Source organism: Cherax quadricarinatus, unplaced genomic scaffold (assembly GCF_038502225.1).
Source record: "Cherax quadricarinatus isolate ZL_2023a unplaced genomic scaffold, ASM3850222v1 Contig301, whole genome shotgun sequence".
NCBI classification, from domain to species: Eukaryota; Metazoa; Arthropoda; class Malacostraca; order Decapoda; family Parastacidae; genus Cherax; species Cherax quadricarinatus.
The window spans coordinates 174,058-189,026 of NW_027195327.1; the positions used below are offsets into that span (position 1 = coordinate 174,058).

At 46.7% G+C, this 14,969-nt stretch overlaps 1 protein-coding gene across 1 annotated transcript in view; it reads left to right on the forward strand.

Annotated features, from left to right (window-relative positions):
- LOC128698404 (uncharacterized) overlaps positions 1 to 14,969 on the forward strand; it is a 77,822-nt gene that overhangs the window by 45,562 nt on the left and 17,291 nt on the right. The window lies entirely within an intron of this gene.

The following is a 14,969-nucleotide window of genomic DNA, read 5'->3' on the forward strand; positions in this document are numbered from 1 at the left end:
GTACTGAGCCTTGGGACCTGACCTCGTACTGAGCGATGAGACATGACCTGGTACTGAGTCTTGGGACCTGACCTGGTACTGAGTCCTGGGATCTGAACTGGTACTGAGCCCTGAGACCTGCCCTGGTGCTCAGCCCTGGGACCTGACCTGGTACTTAATTCTAGGACCTGACCTGGTACTGAATTCTAGCAACTGACCTGGTACTGAGTCCTGGGACCTGATCTGGAACTGAGATTTGGGACCTGACCTGGTACTGAGTCTTGGGACCTGATCTGGTACTGAGTCCTGGGACTTGACCTGGTATTGAGCTCTGGGACCTGACCTGGTACTGAGTCCTGGGACTTGACCTGGTACTGATTCCTGGAACCTGACCCGATACTGAGGCTTGGGACTTAACCTGGTACTGAGTACTGGGACCTGATCTGGAACTGAGATTTGGGACCTGACCTGGTACTGAGTCTTGGGACCTGATCTGGTACTGAGTCCTGGGACTTAACCTGGTACTGAGTACTGGGACCTGACCTGGTACTGAGACTTCTGACTTGACCTGGTATTGAGTCCTAGGACCTGACCTTGTACTGAGCCTTGGGCCTTGACCTGGTACTGAGTCCTGGGACCTGACATGGTACTGATCCTTGGGACCTGACCTGGTACTGAGTTCTGGGACCTGACCTGTTACTGAGAAATGGGACTTGACCTGGTACTGAGTCCTGGGACCTGACCTGGTACTGAGCCTTGGGACCTGACCTGGAACTGAGTCCTGCGACCTTGCTTGGTACTGAGCCCTTGGACCTGACCTAGTACTAAGACTTGGAACCTCACCTGGTACTGAGTCCTGGAACCTCACCTGGTATTGAGTTCGGGGACCTGACCTGGAACTGAGTCCTTGAACCTGACCTGGAACTGAGCTTTTAGACCTGACCTGGTACTGAGTCCTGGGATCTGACCTGGTACTGAGCCTTTGGACCTGACCTTGTACTGAGCCCTTGGACATGGCCTGGTACTGAGTGCATGGACCTTACCTGGTACAGAGCCCTGAGACCTGCCCTGGTACTCAGCCCTGAGACCTGACCTGGTACTTAATTCTAGGACCTACCTGGCATGGAGCCCTGAGACCTGCCCTGGTACTCAGCACTGGTACCTGACCTTGTACTTATTTCTAGGATATGACCTGGAACTGAATTCTAGGAACTGTCCTGGCACTGAGTCCTGGGACCTGACCTTGTACTGAGCCCTAGGACCTGCCCTGGTACTGAGCCTTGGAACCTGACCTAGTACTGAGTCCTGGGACCTGACCTGGTACTAAGTCCTGGGACTTGACCTGGTACTGAGCCTTGAAACCTGACATGTTACTGAGTCCTGGGACATGACCTGGTACTGAGCCCTGAGACCTGATCTGGTACTGAGCCCTGGGACCTGACCTGGTACTGAGTCCTACGACCTGACCTGGTACTGAGTCCTGGTACCTAACCTGATTCTGATCCTTTGGACCTGACCCTGTACTGAGCCCTGAGCGACCTGGTACTGAGCCCTGGGACTTGACTTGTTACTTAATTCTAGAACCTGACCTGGTACTGAACTCGAGGATCTGACCTGGCACTGAGTCCTGGGACCTGACCTGGTACTGAGCCCAGGGACCTGACTTGGCACTTAATTCTAGGACCTGACCTGGTACTGAATTCCAGGACGTCACCTAGTACTGAGTCCTGGGACCTCACCTGGTACTGAGCCTTGGAACTTGACCTGGTTCTGAGTCCAGGGACTTGATCTGGTACTGATCCTTGGGACATGACCTGGTACTGAGCCCTGAGACCTGATCTGGTACTGAGCCCTGGGACCTGACCTGGTACTGAGTCCTACGACCTGACCTGGTACTGAGTCCTGGGACCTAACCTGGTTCTGATACTTTGTACCTGACCTGGTACTGAGCCCTGAGTGACTTAGTACTGAGTCCTGGGACCTGACCAGTACTGAGTCCTGGCACCTGATCTCGTTCTGAGCCTTGTGACCTGATCTGGTACTGAGCCCTGGGAGTAGACCTGTTACTGAGCCTTGGGACCTGTATTGGTACTGAGTACTGGGACCTGACCTAGTACTGAGCCTTGGGACCTGACCTAATACTGAGTCCTGGGACCTGACCTGATATTGAGCCTTGGGACCTGACCTAATACTGAGTCCAGGGACCTGACCTGGTATTGAGCCCTGAGACCAGAACTGATACGGAGTCCAGGGACCTCATCTGATACTGAGCCTTTGGAACCTGAACTGGTACTGAGTCCTAGGACCTGACCTGGTGCTGAGTCCAGGGAACTGGCCTGGAACTGAGTCTTGGAACCTGACCTGGTAATGAATTGAAGGTCAAATGTTTAAAACAGAAATACACGTAATAAAGAAATATTAAAAAGTTAGTGAGGATAGTGAGTGGCGAGGGATGGTGTCCAGAGAATTGTGGATAGTGAGTGGGCAAGGGGTGGTATCAAGAGAACTGGGGATGGTGAGTGAGTGATGGGTGGTGTCAAGAGAATTGGGGATAGTGAGTGGGCAAGAGATGGAGTCAAGAGCATTGGAGATAGTGAGTGGGCAATTGGTGGTGTCAAGAGAATTGGGAATAGTGAGTGAGCAAGGGGTTGTGTGAAGAGAATTGGGGATGGTGAATGGGCCAGGGGTGGTGTCACTAGAATTTGGGATAGTGAGTGGGGAAGGGGTGGTGTCAAGAGAATTGGGGATAGTGAGTGAGCGAGGGGTGGTGTCAAGAGAATTGGTGAGAGTGAATCGGTGAGGGGTGGTGTCAAGAAAATTGGGGATAGTGAGTGGCCAAGGGGTGATATGAAGAGAATTGGGGATAGTGACTGGGCAAGAGGTGGTGTCAAGAGAATTGGGGATAGTGAGTGGGTGATGGGTGGTGTCAAGAGAAATGGGGATATTGAGTTAGCGAGGGGTGGTACAAAGAGAATTGGGGATAGTAAGTAAGCGAGGGGTAGTGTCAAGAGAATTTGGGATAGTGAGTGGGCAGGGGGTGGTATCAATAGAATTGGGGATAGTGAGTGGGAGAGGGATGGTGTCAAGAGAAATGGGAATAGTGAGCGAGTGAGGGGTAGTGTCAAGAGAATTTGGGATAGTGAGTGGGCGATGGGTGGTGTCAAGTAAATTTGGGATAGTGAGTGGGCGAGATGTGGTGTCAAAGCAACTGAGGATAGTGAGTGGGCAAGGGGTAGTGTCAAGAGAATTGGGGATAGTGAGTGGGCGAGGGGGGTTGTCAAGAAAATTGGGTATAGTGAGCGGGCGAGGTGTGGTGTCAAGAGAATTGGGGATAGTGAATGGGCAATGGGTGGTGTCAAGAGAATTGGGGATAGTGAGTGAGCGAGGGGTGGAGTAAAGAGAATTGGCGTTAGTGAGTGGGCGAGGAGTGGTGTTAAGAGAATTGGGGATAGAGAGTGGGCAAGGGGTGATGTCAAGAGAATTGGGAAAAGTGAGTGAGCGTGGGGTGGCATCAACAGAATTGGAATAGTGAATGACCAAGCGGTGGTGTCAAGAGAATTGGTGATAGTGAGTGGGCAAGGGGTGGTGTCAAGATAAATGGTGAAAGTGAGTGGGTCAGTGGTGGTATCAAGAGAATTGGGGATAGTGACTGGGAAAGGGGTGGTATCAAGAGAATTGGGGATAGTGAGTGAGCGAGGGGTTGTATCAAGAGAATTGGGGATAGTGAGTAAGTGAGGGGTAGTGTCAAGATAATTTGTGATAGTGAATGGGAAGGTGGTGGTATCAAGAGAATTGGGGATAGTGAGTGAGCGAGGGGTGGAATCAAGAGAATTGGCGTTAGTGAGTTGGCGAGGGGTGGTGTCAAGAGAATTGGGGATAGTGAGTGGGCGAGGTGTGGTGTTAAGAGAATTGGGGATTGTGAGTGGGTGAGGGGTGGTGTCAAGAGATTTGGGGATAGTGAGTGGGCGAGGGGTGGTGTCAAGAGATTTGGGGATAATGAGTGAGCGAGGTGTGGTGTCAAGAGAATTTTGGATATTGAGTGGGCAAGGGGTGGTGTCACAAGAATTGGGGATAGTGAGTGGGTGAGGGGTGGTGTCAAGAGAATTGGGGATAGTGAGTGGGAAAGGGATGATGCCAAGCGAAATGGGAATAGTGAGTTAGCGAGGGGTGGCGTCAAGAGAATTGGGATAGTGAATGACCAAGCGGTGGTGTAAAGAGAATTGGTGATAGTGAGTTGGCAAGGGGTGGTGTCAAGAGAATAGGGGATCGTGAGTGAGTGAGGGGTGGTGTCAAGAGAATTGGGGATAGTGAATGGGCCAGGGGTGGTGTCAATAGAATAGGGGATCGTGAGTGAGTGAGGGGTGGTGTAAAGAGAACTGGGGATTGTGAATGTGCCAGGGGTGGTGTCAAGAGAATTTGTGATGGTGAGTTGGCAAGGGGTGATGTCAAGAGAATTTGAGATAGTGGGCGAGGGGTGGTGTCAAGAGAAATGGGGACAGTGAGTGAGCGAGGGGTGGAGTCAAGAGAATTGGCGTTAGTGAGTTGGCGAGGGGTGGTGTCAAGAGAATACATGATAGTGAGTGGGCGAGGGGTGGTGTCAAGAGAATTGGGGATAGTGAGTGGGTGAAGGGTGGTATCAATAGAACTGGGGATAGTGAGTGGGCGAGGGGTGGTGTCAAGAGAAATGGGAATAGTGAGTGAGCGAGGGATAGTGTCAAGAGAATTGGGGATAGTGAGTGGGCGATGGGTGGTGTCAAGAAAATTTGAGATAGTGAGTGGGCGAGACGTGGTGTCAAAACAACTGAGGATAGTGAGTGGGCGAGGGGTAGTGTCAAAAGAATTGGGGATAGTGAGTGGGCAAGGGGGGTTGTCAAGTAAATTTGGGATAGTGAGCTGGCGAGGTGTGGTGTCAAGTTAATTGGGGATAGTGAATGGGCAAGGGGTGGTGTCAAGAGAATTGGGGATAGTGAGTGAGCGAGGGATGGAGTCAAGAGGATTGGCGTTAGTGAGTTGGCAAGGGGTGGTGTCAAGAGAATTGGGGATAGTGAGTGGGCAAGGTTTGGTGTCAAGAGAATTGGGGATAGTGAGTGGGTGAGGGGTGGTGTCAAGAGATTAGGGGATAGTGAGTGGGTGAGGGGTGGTGTCAAGAGAATTGGGGATAATGAGTGAACCAGGTGTGGTGCCAAGAGAATTGTGGATATTGAGTGGGCAAGGGGTGGTGTCACAAGAATTGGGGATAGTGAGTGGGCGACGGGTGGTGTCAGGAGAATTGGGGATAGTGAGTGGGCAAGGGATGATGCCAAGAGAAATGGGAATAGTGAGTTAGCGAGGGGTGGCGTCAAGAGAATTGGGATAGTGAATGACCAAGCAGTGGTGTCAAGAGAATTGGTGATAGTGAGTTGGCAAGGGGTGGTGTCAAGAGAAATGGGGATATTGAGTGAGCGAGGGGTGGTATCAAGAGAATTGGGGATAGTGAGTGGGCGAGGGGTGGTGTCAAGAGAATTGAAGATAGTGAGTGGGCAAGGGGTGGTGCCAAAGAGAAATTGGGATAGTGAGTGAGCGAGGAGTGGTATCAAAAGAATTGGGGATAGTGAGTGAGCAAGGGGTGGTGTTAAGAGAAATGGGAAAAGTGATTGAGCGAGGGGTGGTATCAAAAGAATTTGGGATAGTGAGTGGGCGAGGGGTGGTGTCAAGAGAATTTTGGACAGTAAGTGAGCAAGGGGTGGTGTCAAGATAATTGGGGATCGTAAGTGGGCCAGTGGTGGTATCAAGAGAATTCGGGATAGTGAGTGGGCAAGGGGTGATATCAAGAGAATTGGGAATAGTGAGTGAGCGAGGGGTGGCATCAAGAGAATTATGGATAGTGAGTGAGTGAGGGGTGGTGTCAAAAAAATTGGAGATAGTGAGTGGGTGAGGGGTGATGTCAAGAGAATAGGGGATCGTGAGTGAGTGAGGGTTGGTGTCAAGAGAATTGGGGATAGTGAATGGGCCAGGGGTGGTGTCAATAGAATTGGGGATAGTGAGTTGGTGAGTGGTGGTGTCAAGAGAATTTGTGATGGTGAGTGGTCAAGGGGTGGAGTGAAGAGAATTGGGGATAGTGAGTGAGCAAGGGGTGGTATCAAGAGAATTGGGGGTAGTGAGAGAGCGAGGGGTGGTATCAAGAGAACTGGCGATAGTGAGTGAGCGAGGGGTGGTGTCAAAAGAAATGTGGACAGTGAGTTAGCGAATGGTGGTATCAAGAGATTTGGGGATAGTGAGTGTGCAAGGGGTGGTGTCAAGAGAATTGGGGATAGTGAGTGGTCGAGGGGTGGAGTCAAGAAAATTGGGTACAGTGAGTGGCGAGGGCTGGTGTCAAGAGAATTGGGGATACTGAGTGGCCAAGGGGTGATATGAAGAGATTTGGGGATAGTGAGTGAGCGTGGGATGGTGTCAAGAGAATTGGGGATAGTGAGTGGGTGATGAGTGGTGTCAAGAGAAACGGGGATAGTGAGTGAGCGAGGGGTGGTATCAAGAGAATTAGGGATAGTGAGTGAGCAAGGGGTGGTGTCAAAAGAAATGGGGACAGTGAGTGAGCGAATGGTGGTATCAAGAGATTTGGGGATAGTGAGTGTGCAAGGGGTGGTGTCAAGAGAATTGGGGATAGTGAGTGGGTGATGGGTGGTGTCAAGAGAATTGGGGGTAGTGAGAGAGTGAGGGGTGGTATCAAGAGAACTGGGGATAGTAAGTGAGCGAGGGGTGGTGTCAAAAGAAATGGGGACAGTGAGTGAGCGAATGGTGGTATCAAGAGATTTGGGGATAGTGAGTGTGCAAGGGGTGGTGTCAAGAGAATTGGGGATAGTGAGTGGTCGAGGGGTGGAGTCAAGAGAATTGGGCACAGTGAGTGGCGAGGGCTGGTGTCAAGAGAATTGGGGATAGTGAGTGAGCAAGGGGTGGTATCAAGAGAATTGGGGGTAGCGAGAGAGCGAGGGGTGGTATCAAGAGAATTGGGGATAGTGAGTGAGCGAGGGTTGGTTTCAAGAGAATTGGGGATAGTGATTGAGCGAGGGGTGGTGTCAAGAGAAATTGGGATAGTGAGTGGGCGAGGTTGGTATCAAGAGAATTGGGGATAGTTGGTGGGCTAGGGGTGGTATCAAGAGAATTGGGGAGAGTGAGTGGGCAAGACGTGGTGTCAAGAGAATTGGGGATACTGAGTGGCCAAGGGGTGATATGAAGAGATTTGGGGATAGTGAGCGAGCGTGGGATGGTGTCAAGAGAATTGGGGATAGTGAGTGGGCGATGGGTGGTGTCAAGAGAAATGGGGATAGTGAGTGAGCAAGGGGTGGTATCAAGAGAATTAGGGATAGTGAGTGAGCGAGGGGTAGTGTCAAGAGAATTGGGGATAGTGAGTGGGTGATGGGTGGTATCATGAGAACTGGGGATAGTGAGTGGGCGAGGGGTGGTGTCAAGAGAAATGGGAATAGTTAGTGGGCGATTGGTTGTGTCAAGTAAATTTTGTATAGTGAGTGGGCGAAATGTGGTGTCAAGACAACTGGGGATAGTGAGTGGGCGAGAGGCAGTATCAAGAGAATTGGGGATAGTGAGCAGGTGAGGGGTGGTGTCAAGAGAATTGGGGATAGTGAGTGTGCGAGTGGTGGTGTCAAGAGAATTGGGGATAGTGAGTGGGCAATGGGTGGTGTCAAGAAAATTGAAGATAGTGAGTGGGCAAAGGTTGGTGTCAAGAGAAATGGGGATAGTGAGTGAACGATGGGTGGTATCAAGAGAACAGGGGAGAGTGAGTGGGCAAGGGGTGGTGTCAAGAGAAATGGGGATAGTGAGTGAACAAGGGGTGGTGTCAAAAGAATTGGGGATAGTGAGTGGGCGAGGGGTGGTATCAAGAGAATTGGGGATAGTGAGTGAGCAATGGTTGGTGTCAAGAGAATTGGTGATAGTGAGTGGGCCAGTGGTGGTATCAAGCAAATTGGGGATAGTGAGTGGGCAGAGGGTGGTATCAAGAGAATTTGGGATAGTGAGTTGGCGAGGGATTGTGTCAAGAGAATTGGAGATAGTTAGTGGGAGAGGGGTGGTGTGAAGAGAAATGGGGATAGTGAGCGAGCGAGGGATTGTGTCAAGAGAATTAGGGGGAGTGAGTGAGCGATGGGTGGTATCAAGATAATTGGGTATAGTGAGTGAGCAAGGGGTGGTGTCAAGAGAATTGGTGATAGTGAGTGAGCGAGTGGTAGTGTTAAGAGAATTGGGGTTAGTTAGCGGGTGAGGGGTGGTGTCAAGAGATTTGGGTATAGTGAGTGAGCGAGGGGTAGTGTCAAGAGAATTGGGGTTAGTGTGTGGGCAAGGGGTGGTGTCAAGAGAATTGGGGTTAGTGTGTGGGCAAGGGGTGGTGTCAAGAGAATTGGGGGTAATGAGTTTGCAAGGGGTGGTGTCAAGAGAATTGGGGATAGTTAGTGGGCAAGGGGTTGTGTCAAGAGAATTGGGGATAGTGAGTGGGCGAGGGGTGGTGTCAAGAGAACTGGGGATAGTGAGTGAACGAAGGGTGGTGTCAAGAGAATTGGGGATAGTGAGTGGGCAAGGGGTGGTGTCAAGAGAATTGGGGATAGAAAGTGGGTAATAGGTGGGGTGAAGAGCATTTGGGATAGGGACTGGATTAAGAGTGGAGTCAGAATCATTGGGGATCGGGTATTGGGAAGGGATGGGATCAGCGTCATGGGTGTACGCACGGCAAGTAGGGCACTGAGGTAAGGAGAGGCAGTAAGCTTTGAGGGTCTGTTAGTAATATAAGAGTTCGATTCCCGGCGGGTGGAAACATTCCGACACGTTTCCTTACACCTGTTGTCCTGTTCACCTAGCAGCAAATAGGTACCTGGGTGTTAGTCGACTGGTGTGGGTCGCATCCTGGGGGACAAGATTAAGGACCACAATGGAAATAAGTTAGACAGTCCTCGATGACGCACTGACTTTCTTGGGTTATCCTGGGTGGCTAACCCTCCGGGGTTAAAAATCCGAACGAAATCTCTAATCTTGGAGGGTAGGAGTCTGTGGTGGATGGTGGCAAGTAGACTCTTACTACGTCAGTGTGACGTCAGGCGATGTAGATGTAGCGAATTAGTCATCAAAACGCATAATCTTTTTACTAAGAATTTATCAACCAAATTTGGTTATGGATATATTAAGGGCCTTCAGCTTTACGTCCATACAGGGACTGAAAAAGTGAAAATCCTAAAGAATCACCAGGTGTCTCTCATAGCTAACAGAGCGCATGACAAATCTGTCATGCAGATGGTTTTAGTTTATACACTTAAGAAATTATTTAAGGATAGCATGTTTTGATTCAGTTGTTCCGTTACAAGCAGGGCGGCAAGACGTTATGAAAATAGTTTAACACCTATGAGATGATATAATGGTTAATTAGATTTGATGTAAACTAGGTTTCTTGAACTGTCAAATTTCACAAAAGATTCCTACTATGGGAAATATTGACAATGAAGCTTCAATCACAGCTATAGAAATGGTATTCTTAAGTGGCACATCTTCGGGAAAAATGTAATCAGTCATGGTTTTGATATGTGTCCCTCTGAAGGAGGAGACAAAGAACCAACTATATCCATATTCATATTGACAGTAAAGATTGGGACTTCTTCATAGGAACACGTCAGGTTCTTCCCTTCTCAGAAGCTAATTTGCAAATGTGACAAGATTTACAGTAATTCCTCACATCAAAAGTCATTCTATACCAAAAGTAATGATCCTTGATTTTATTATACGTTTTACTATGTATAAAATGTTTCAGAACTGAAAGGTTATGGGACACTGTAAACACTGTCTCTCAATGTATCGAATGAACGATTCAAAGGTTCTTACCCCTGTCCTTGTTTCTTGCTTAAACAACATGTCAGCAATTAACACAAACTCATTGGAGCTGTCAATTAAGTTCCACTCAGAGCTCGCTGTCTCCTGATGAGACTAAACAAAGTCCACCTGAGAAAGATTAAGACATTTATTACTCGAAACAATTAAGGGATAAATCAGAATAACTCTGGCCAATGATCTCATCACAACATTCACTTTGGTGAAGGTTGCGAGTTCAAAGGTTCTGAAGATGTTGTTTATCTATATTGTGAACAAAAGGCTCAACACTTTTCCATGTGGAACTCTGCTTTCGACGAGTACCCATTCTGATTTCTTCTTATGAATGGATCCCTATATTGCCTATCTATCAACCACGCTCTATACAGGAACAAATTCTCCTATTCCGTGAACCTTTACTTTCCTCAACAATCTGTGATGTGCGACTCTGTTAAAACCATTAGTGAAAAAAATAGTAAATTTGTAAAGCTCAAACACCCGTTCATAAAACCTAAGATTAATCGATCAGCCTCATTGGATAGCCTCGGCAGTTATTGATTCCATCAATTTTCCCACAATTTATGTTAGGCTAAATGATCTATAATTCGAAGCTAAAGATCTGTCTCCTGCTTTGCAGACAGGTATGAAATTTGCCATTTTTCCACTTATCTGGCAGTATGCATGTAGTAGTGACATGTTGAAAAGACTAACCAATGATTTGCTAGATTCCTTTTACATTCCTTTATATCCCTTGAGAACAGTTCTTCATTGGCCAAGGCTGAGGTGTATAAATGGAAGACAGGAATAAATAAAAGGGATGTAAATAGCGTGCTAAAATTATCTAGCCTAGACAGGACTCGCAGCAATGGATTTGAGTTGAAAAAAACTCAGATTCAGGAAGTATATAGGATAGCACTGGTTTGGTAATAGCTGTGAATGAGTGGAATAATCTCCCAAGTACAGTGATAGAGGCTAAAACGTTATGTAGTTTAAAATTAGGTTAGATATTGTTATGCAGAAATGTGGGATAGCTGGGGGCGAGAGCCTTGTCTACGGGCAAAGGTAAAAGTTACATACACATCTCAAACATAAACAGGCCACCCAGGTCTGTCCCAGTCAAAACAGAAAGCGCTAAACCAGTATTTGTTACTTCAGTGGGTTGGGTAACCGAGGGTTAGGTAAAAATCCTAGTTAGGAAAATATATCTATTTACATAACACTATATACACACTAGAAATCACCTTCATGTATCTTCTATCCTAAACGCCCATATAGCGGGCACAAGAAGCAGGCGGCTGGCGGTCCAGTAACCATAACACTTGCCTAGTCAGCGACAGGTCATCACTGCTCCAATACAAACCCTATTTCTTATTTCCTATCTTTTTCTGTCTCAACTATTGGACCACAACGACAAGGTCCTAGATGCACTAGAAGACAAAAAGAATGCAGATGTAATATATACAGACTTTGCAAAAGCCTTCGACAAGGGTGACCATGGCGTAATAGCGCACAAAATGCGTGCTAAAGGAATAGCAGGAAAAGTTGGTAGATGGATCTATAATTTCCTCACAAACGGAACACAAAGAGTAGTAGTCAACAGAGTAAAGTCCAAGGCAGCTACGGTGAAAAGCTCTGTTCCACAAGGCACAGTACTCGCTCCCATCTTGTTGCTCATCCTCATATCTGACATAGACAAGGATGTAAGCCACAGCACCGTGTCTTCCTTTGCAGATGACACCCAAATCTGCATGACAGTGTCTTCCATTGCAGACACAGCAAGGCTCCAGGTGGACATCAACCAAATCTTTCAATGGGCTGCAGAAAGCAATATGAAGTTCAACGATGAGAAATTTCAATTACTCCGATATGGTAGACACGAGGAAATCAAAACTTCATCAGAGTACAAAACAAATTCTGGCCACAAAATAGAGCGAAAAACAAACGTCAAAGACCTGGGAGTGATCATGTCAGAAGATCTCACCTTCAAGGACCATAACATTATATCAATTGCAGCTGCTAGAAAAATGACAGGATGGATAATGAGAACCTTCAAAACTAGGGATGCCAAGTTCATGATGGCACTCTTCAGGTCGCTTGTTCTATCTAGGCTGGAATATTGCTGCACACTAACAGCACCTTTCAAGGCAGGTGAAATTGCTGACCTAGAAAATGTACACAGAACCTTCACAGCATGCATAACGGAGATGAAACACCTCAATTACTGGGAGCGCTTAAAGTTCCTGAACCTATATTCCCTGGAATGCAGGTGAGAGAGATACATGATTATGTAAACCTGGAAAATCCTAGAGGGACTAGTACTGAACTTGGATACGAAAATCACTCACAACGAAAGCAAAAGACTTGGCAGACGATGCAACATCCCCCAATGAATAGCAGGGGTGTCACTAGCACGTTAAGAGACAATACAATAAGTGTCAGGGGCCCGAGACTGTTCAACTGCCTCCTAGCATTCATAAGGGGGATTACAAATAGACCCCTGGCAGTCTTCAAACTGGCACTGGACAAGCACCTAAAGTCGGTACCTGACCAGCCGGGCTGTGGCTTGTACGTTGGATTGCGTGCAGCCAGCAGTAACAGCCTGGTTGATCAGGCTCTGATCCACCAAGAGGCCTGGTCACAAACCGGGCCACGGGGGTGTTGACCCCCCGAACTCTCTCCTGGTAAACTCCAGGTAAACTCCTCCCATGGCACCCTGACCATTTCAGAGCCTAGGTGAACATACAGGTAAACCATAGAAGAGCCTATGGCTTGAGTTAGCTAAACAAAAGGAGTACACAACTACAAACTTAGCTTAAATACACAGCATCTCCGAAGCCAGCCTCCACACCATGCTGACCCCGCATACCCAAACACAGTTGGAAAATAAATCCCTAGCAGGATTTCTTTATAATTATAGTTTAACCTACTTTACAGTACCCCTAAAAGCACCTTATGAATTATAAAATTATGCTTAACAATTATAACATTCCTACTATTATGACACCCTTCTCTACTGTATATACATTACAATGTCATGCAGAACCCTGCATAACACCCCCACCCCCAGACCATAGGTCTCACTCTGCTAGCGGGGTCCCTACGGACACCACTAGACAAAAGGAATAAGAAAGAAAATAAATCCCACACTAAGGTCTGAGGCAACGGGCAAAATGATACCTGGGGAATGACCACCATACAATCACGGTCTTTTGGTACTACAAATATGCAATATTAACATACTGAGGTACTAGACTGCGGACATGTGAGACTCGCTGAACATAAAAGTGATCAAGTCAGAGTTACAATTAATGGAGTGAAATCTGAATGGGGATTAGTCACTAGTGGCATTCCACAAGGATCAGTTTTAGGCCCTCTCCTGTTCATAATTTACATTAATGACCTTGATGAAGGGATTACTAGTGACATGAGTAAATTTGCTGATGATACAAAGATAGGCCGTATAATTCACTCTGAGGAGGATATCAATGAACTCCAGGACGATTTGAACAAATTAATGTCTTGGCCTGAAAAATGGCAGATGAAGTTTAATGTGGATAAGTGTAAGGTACTTGCCCTTGGTAATGAAAATAACCCTCGAAGCTATAATCTAGGTGAAGTAGAGCTTGGTCATACAGAATGTGAAAAAGACTTGGGAGTCATGGTAAGCAGAAATCTAAAGCCAAGACAGCAGTGCCTCAGTGTGTGCAACAAGGCCAACAGATTACTTGGATTTATCTCAAGAAGTATAGGTAACAGAAGTCCAAAAGTTATTTTACAGCTCTATACATCACTAGTGAGGCCTCATTTAGATTATGCTGCTCAGTTTTTGGTCCCCTTACTACAGGATGGATATAGACTCATTAGAGAACATACAGAGAAGAATGACTAAAATGATTTACTGTGTAAGGAACCTCCCGTATGAAGATAGACTTAAAGACTTAAATCTCCACTCTCTGGAGAGGCGTAGAATGAGGGGAGATATCATAGAAGTGTATAAGTGGATGACGGGCATAAACAAGGGAGACATTAATAAAGTACTGAGGGTGTCGAACCAGGTAAGAACCAGGAATAATGGATTTAAGTTGGATAAATTTAGATTTAGAAAGGACATAGGTAAGTACTGGTTTTCTAACAGAGTTGTAGATGCGTGGAACAGTCTTCCCAGTGGGGTGATAGAGGTTAGGACCTTGGGTAGCTTTAAGAAGAGACTGGACAAATATATGAGTGGGAGGGGCTGGGTTTGATTGGTGTCAAGGGGTACGGGAGTTATTTCTTGAGTAGCTTTAGGTAGATGTCGTTTTGATAAGGACCTGCCTCGTATGGGCCAGTAGGCCTTCTGCAGTGTTCCTACATTCTTATGTTCTTATGTTCTTATGTTCTTAAAGCATTATTAAAATCATCAAGATCCTTCTCCTCAAGATATGCCTTAAGGTCAGGAGGAACATTTCTCAAAAGATCCTCTAACAAAATTAAGGTAATTACACCTTCATAATTGCCTACCACCCCCTTTGAGCGACACCACCTATTTAGAAGTGACATCTCCTTACCATATTCCACCAAAGACTGCCCTGACTGGAACTTTAGTCCTCTAAACTTCTGCCAGTACCTTTCCAGCAACATTTGATAAGCCAGTAAAACTACCTGTTTTAGTTTATGATAATCAGAAAAAGCCGGTCCCTCTAAAGAACTAACGGCCTGTAACCCTTTACTAACTAATTGGGTTCTCATTAATATTGCCAATTCCTTTTCCGGCCAAACTTGGGATTTGGCCGTACTTTCAAATAACAGAAAAATTGATCTGGATCTTTCTCTAGAAATTTGGGCACAAATTTTATGGCTTTATCCAAATGAAAAACATCTACCCTCGTGTCTGTGTCTGGGTGAGAAGCAAGCTGTCTCTCTTTAGCTCTTTCTTGAGCCCTAAGCTCCTCTAAGGCTCTCTGTTCCTGGATCTTTGTATATTCAATCCGTAACTTCAAATTCAAATTCAAATTCAAAGTTTATTCTCTATAAGGATTACAATGCTGAGTTTACAGAAATTTGGTTATTGTTTGGTTTACAGAAATTTGGTTATTGTTTGGTTTACATGTAGTAAAATTGTGATTACAGAGTGTACCACTAGAACGCTTAGCATGGCTAGGCATTTCGGGCAT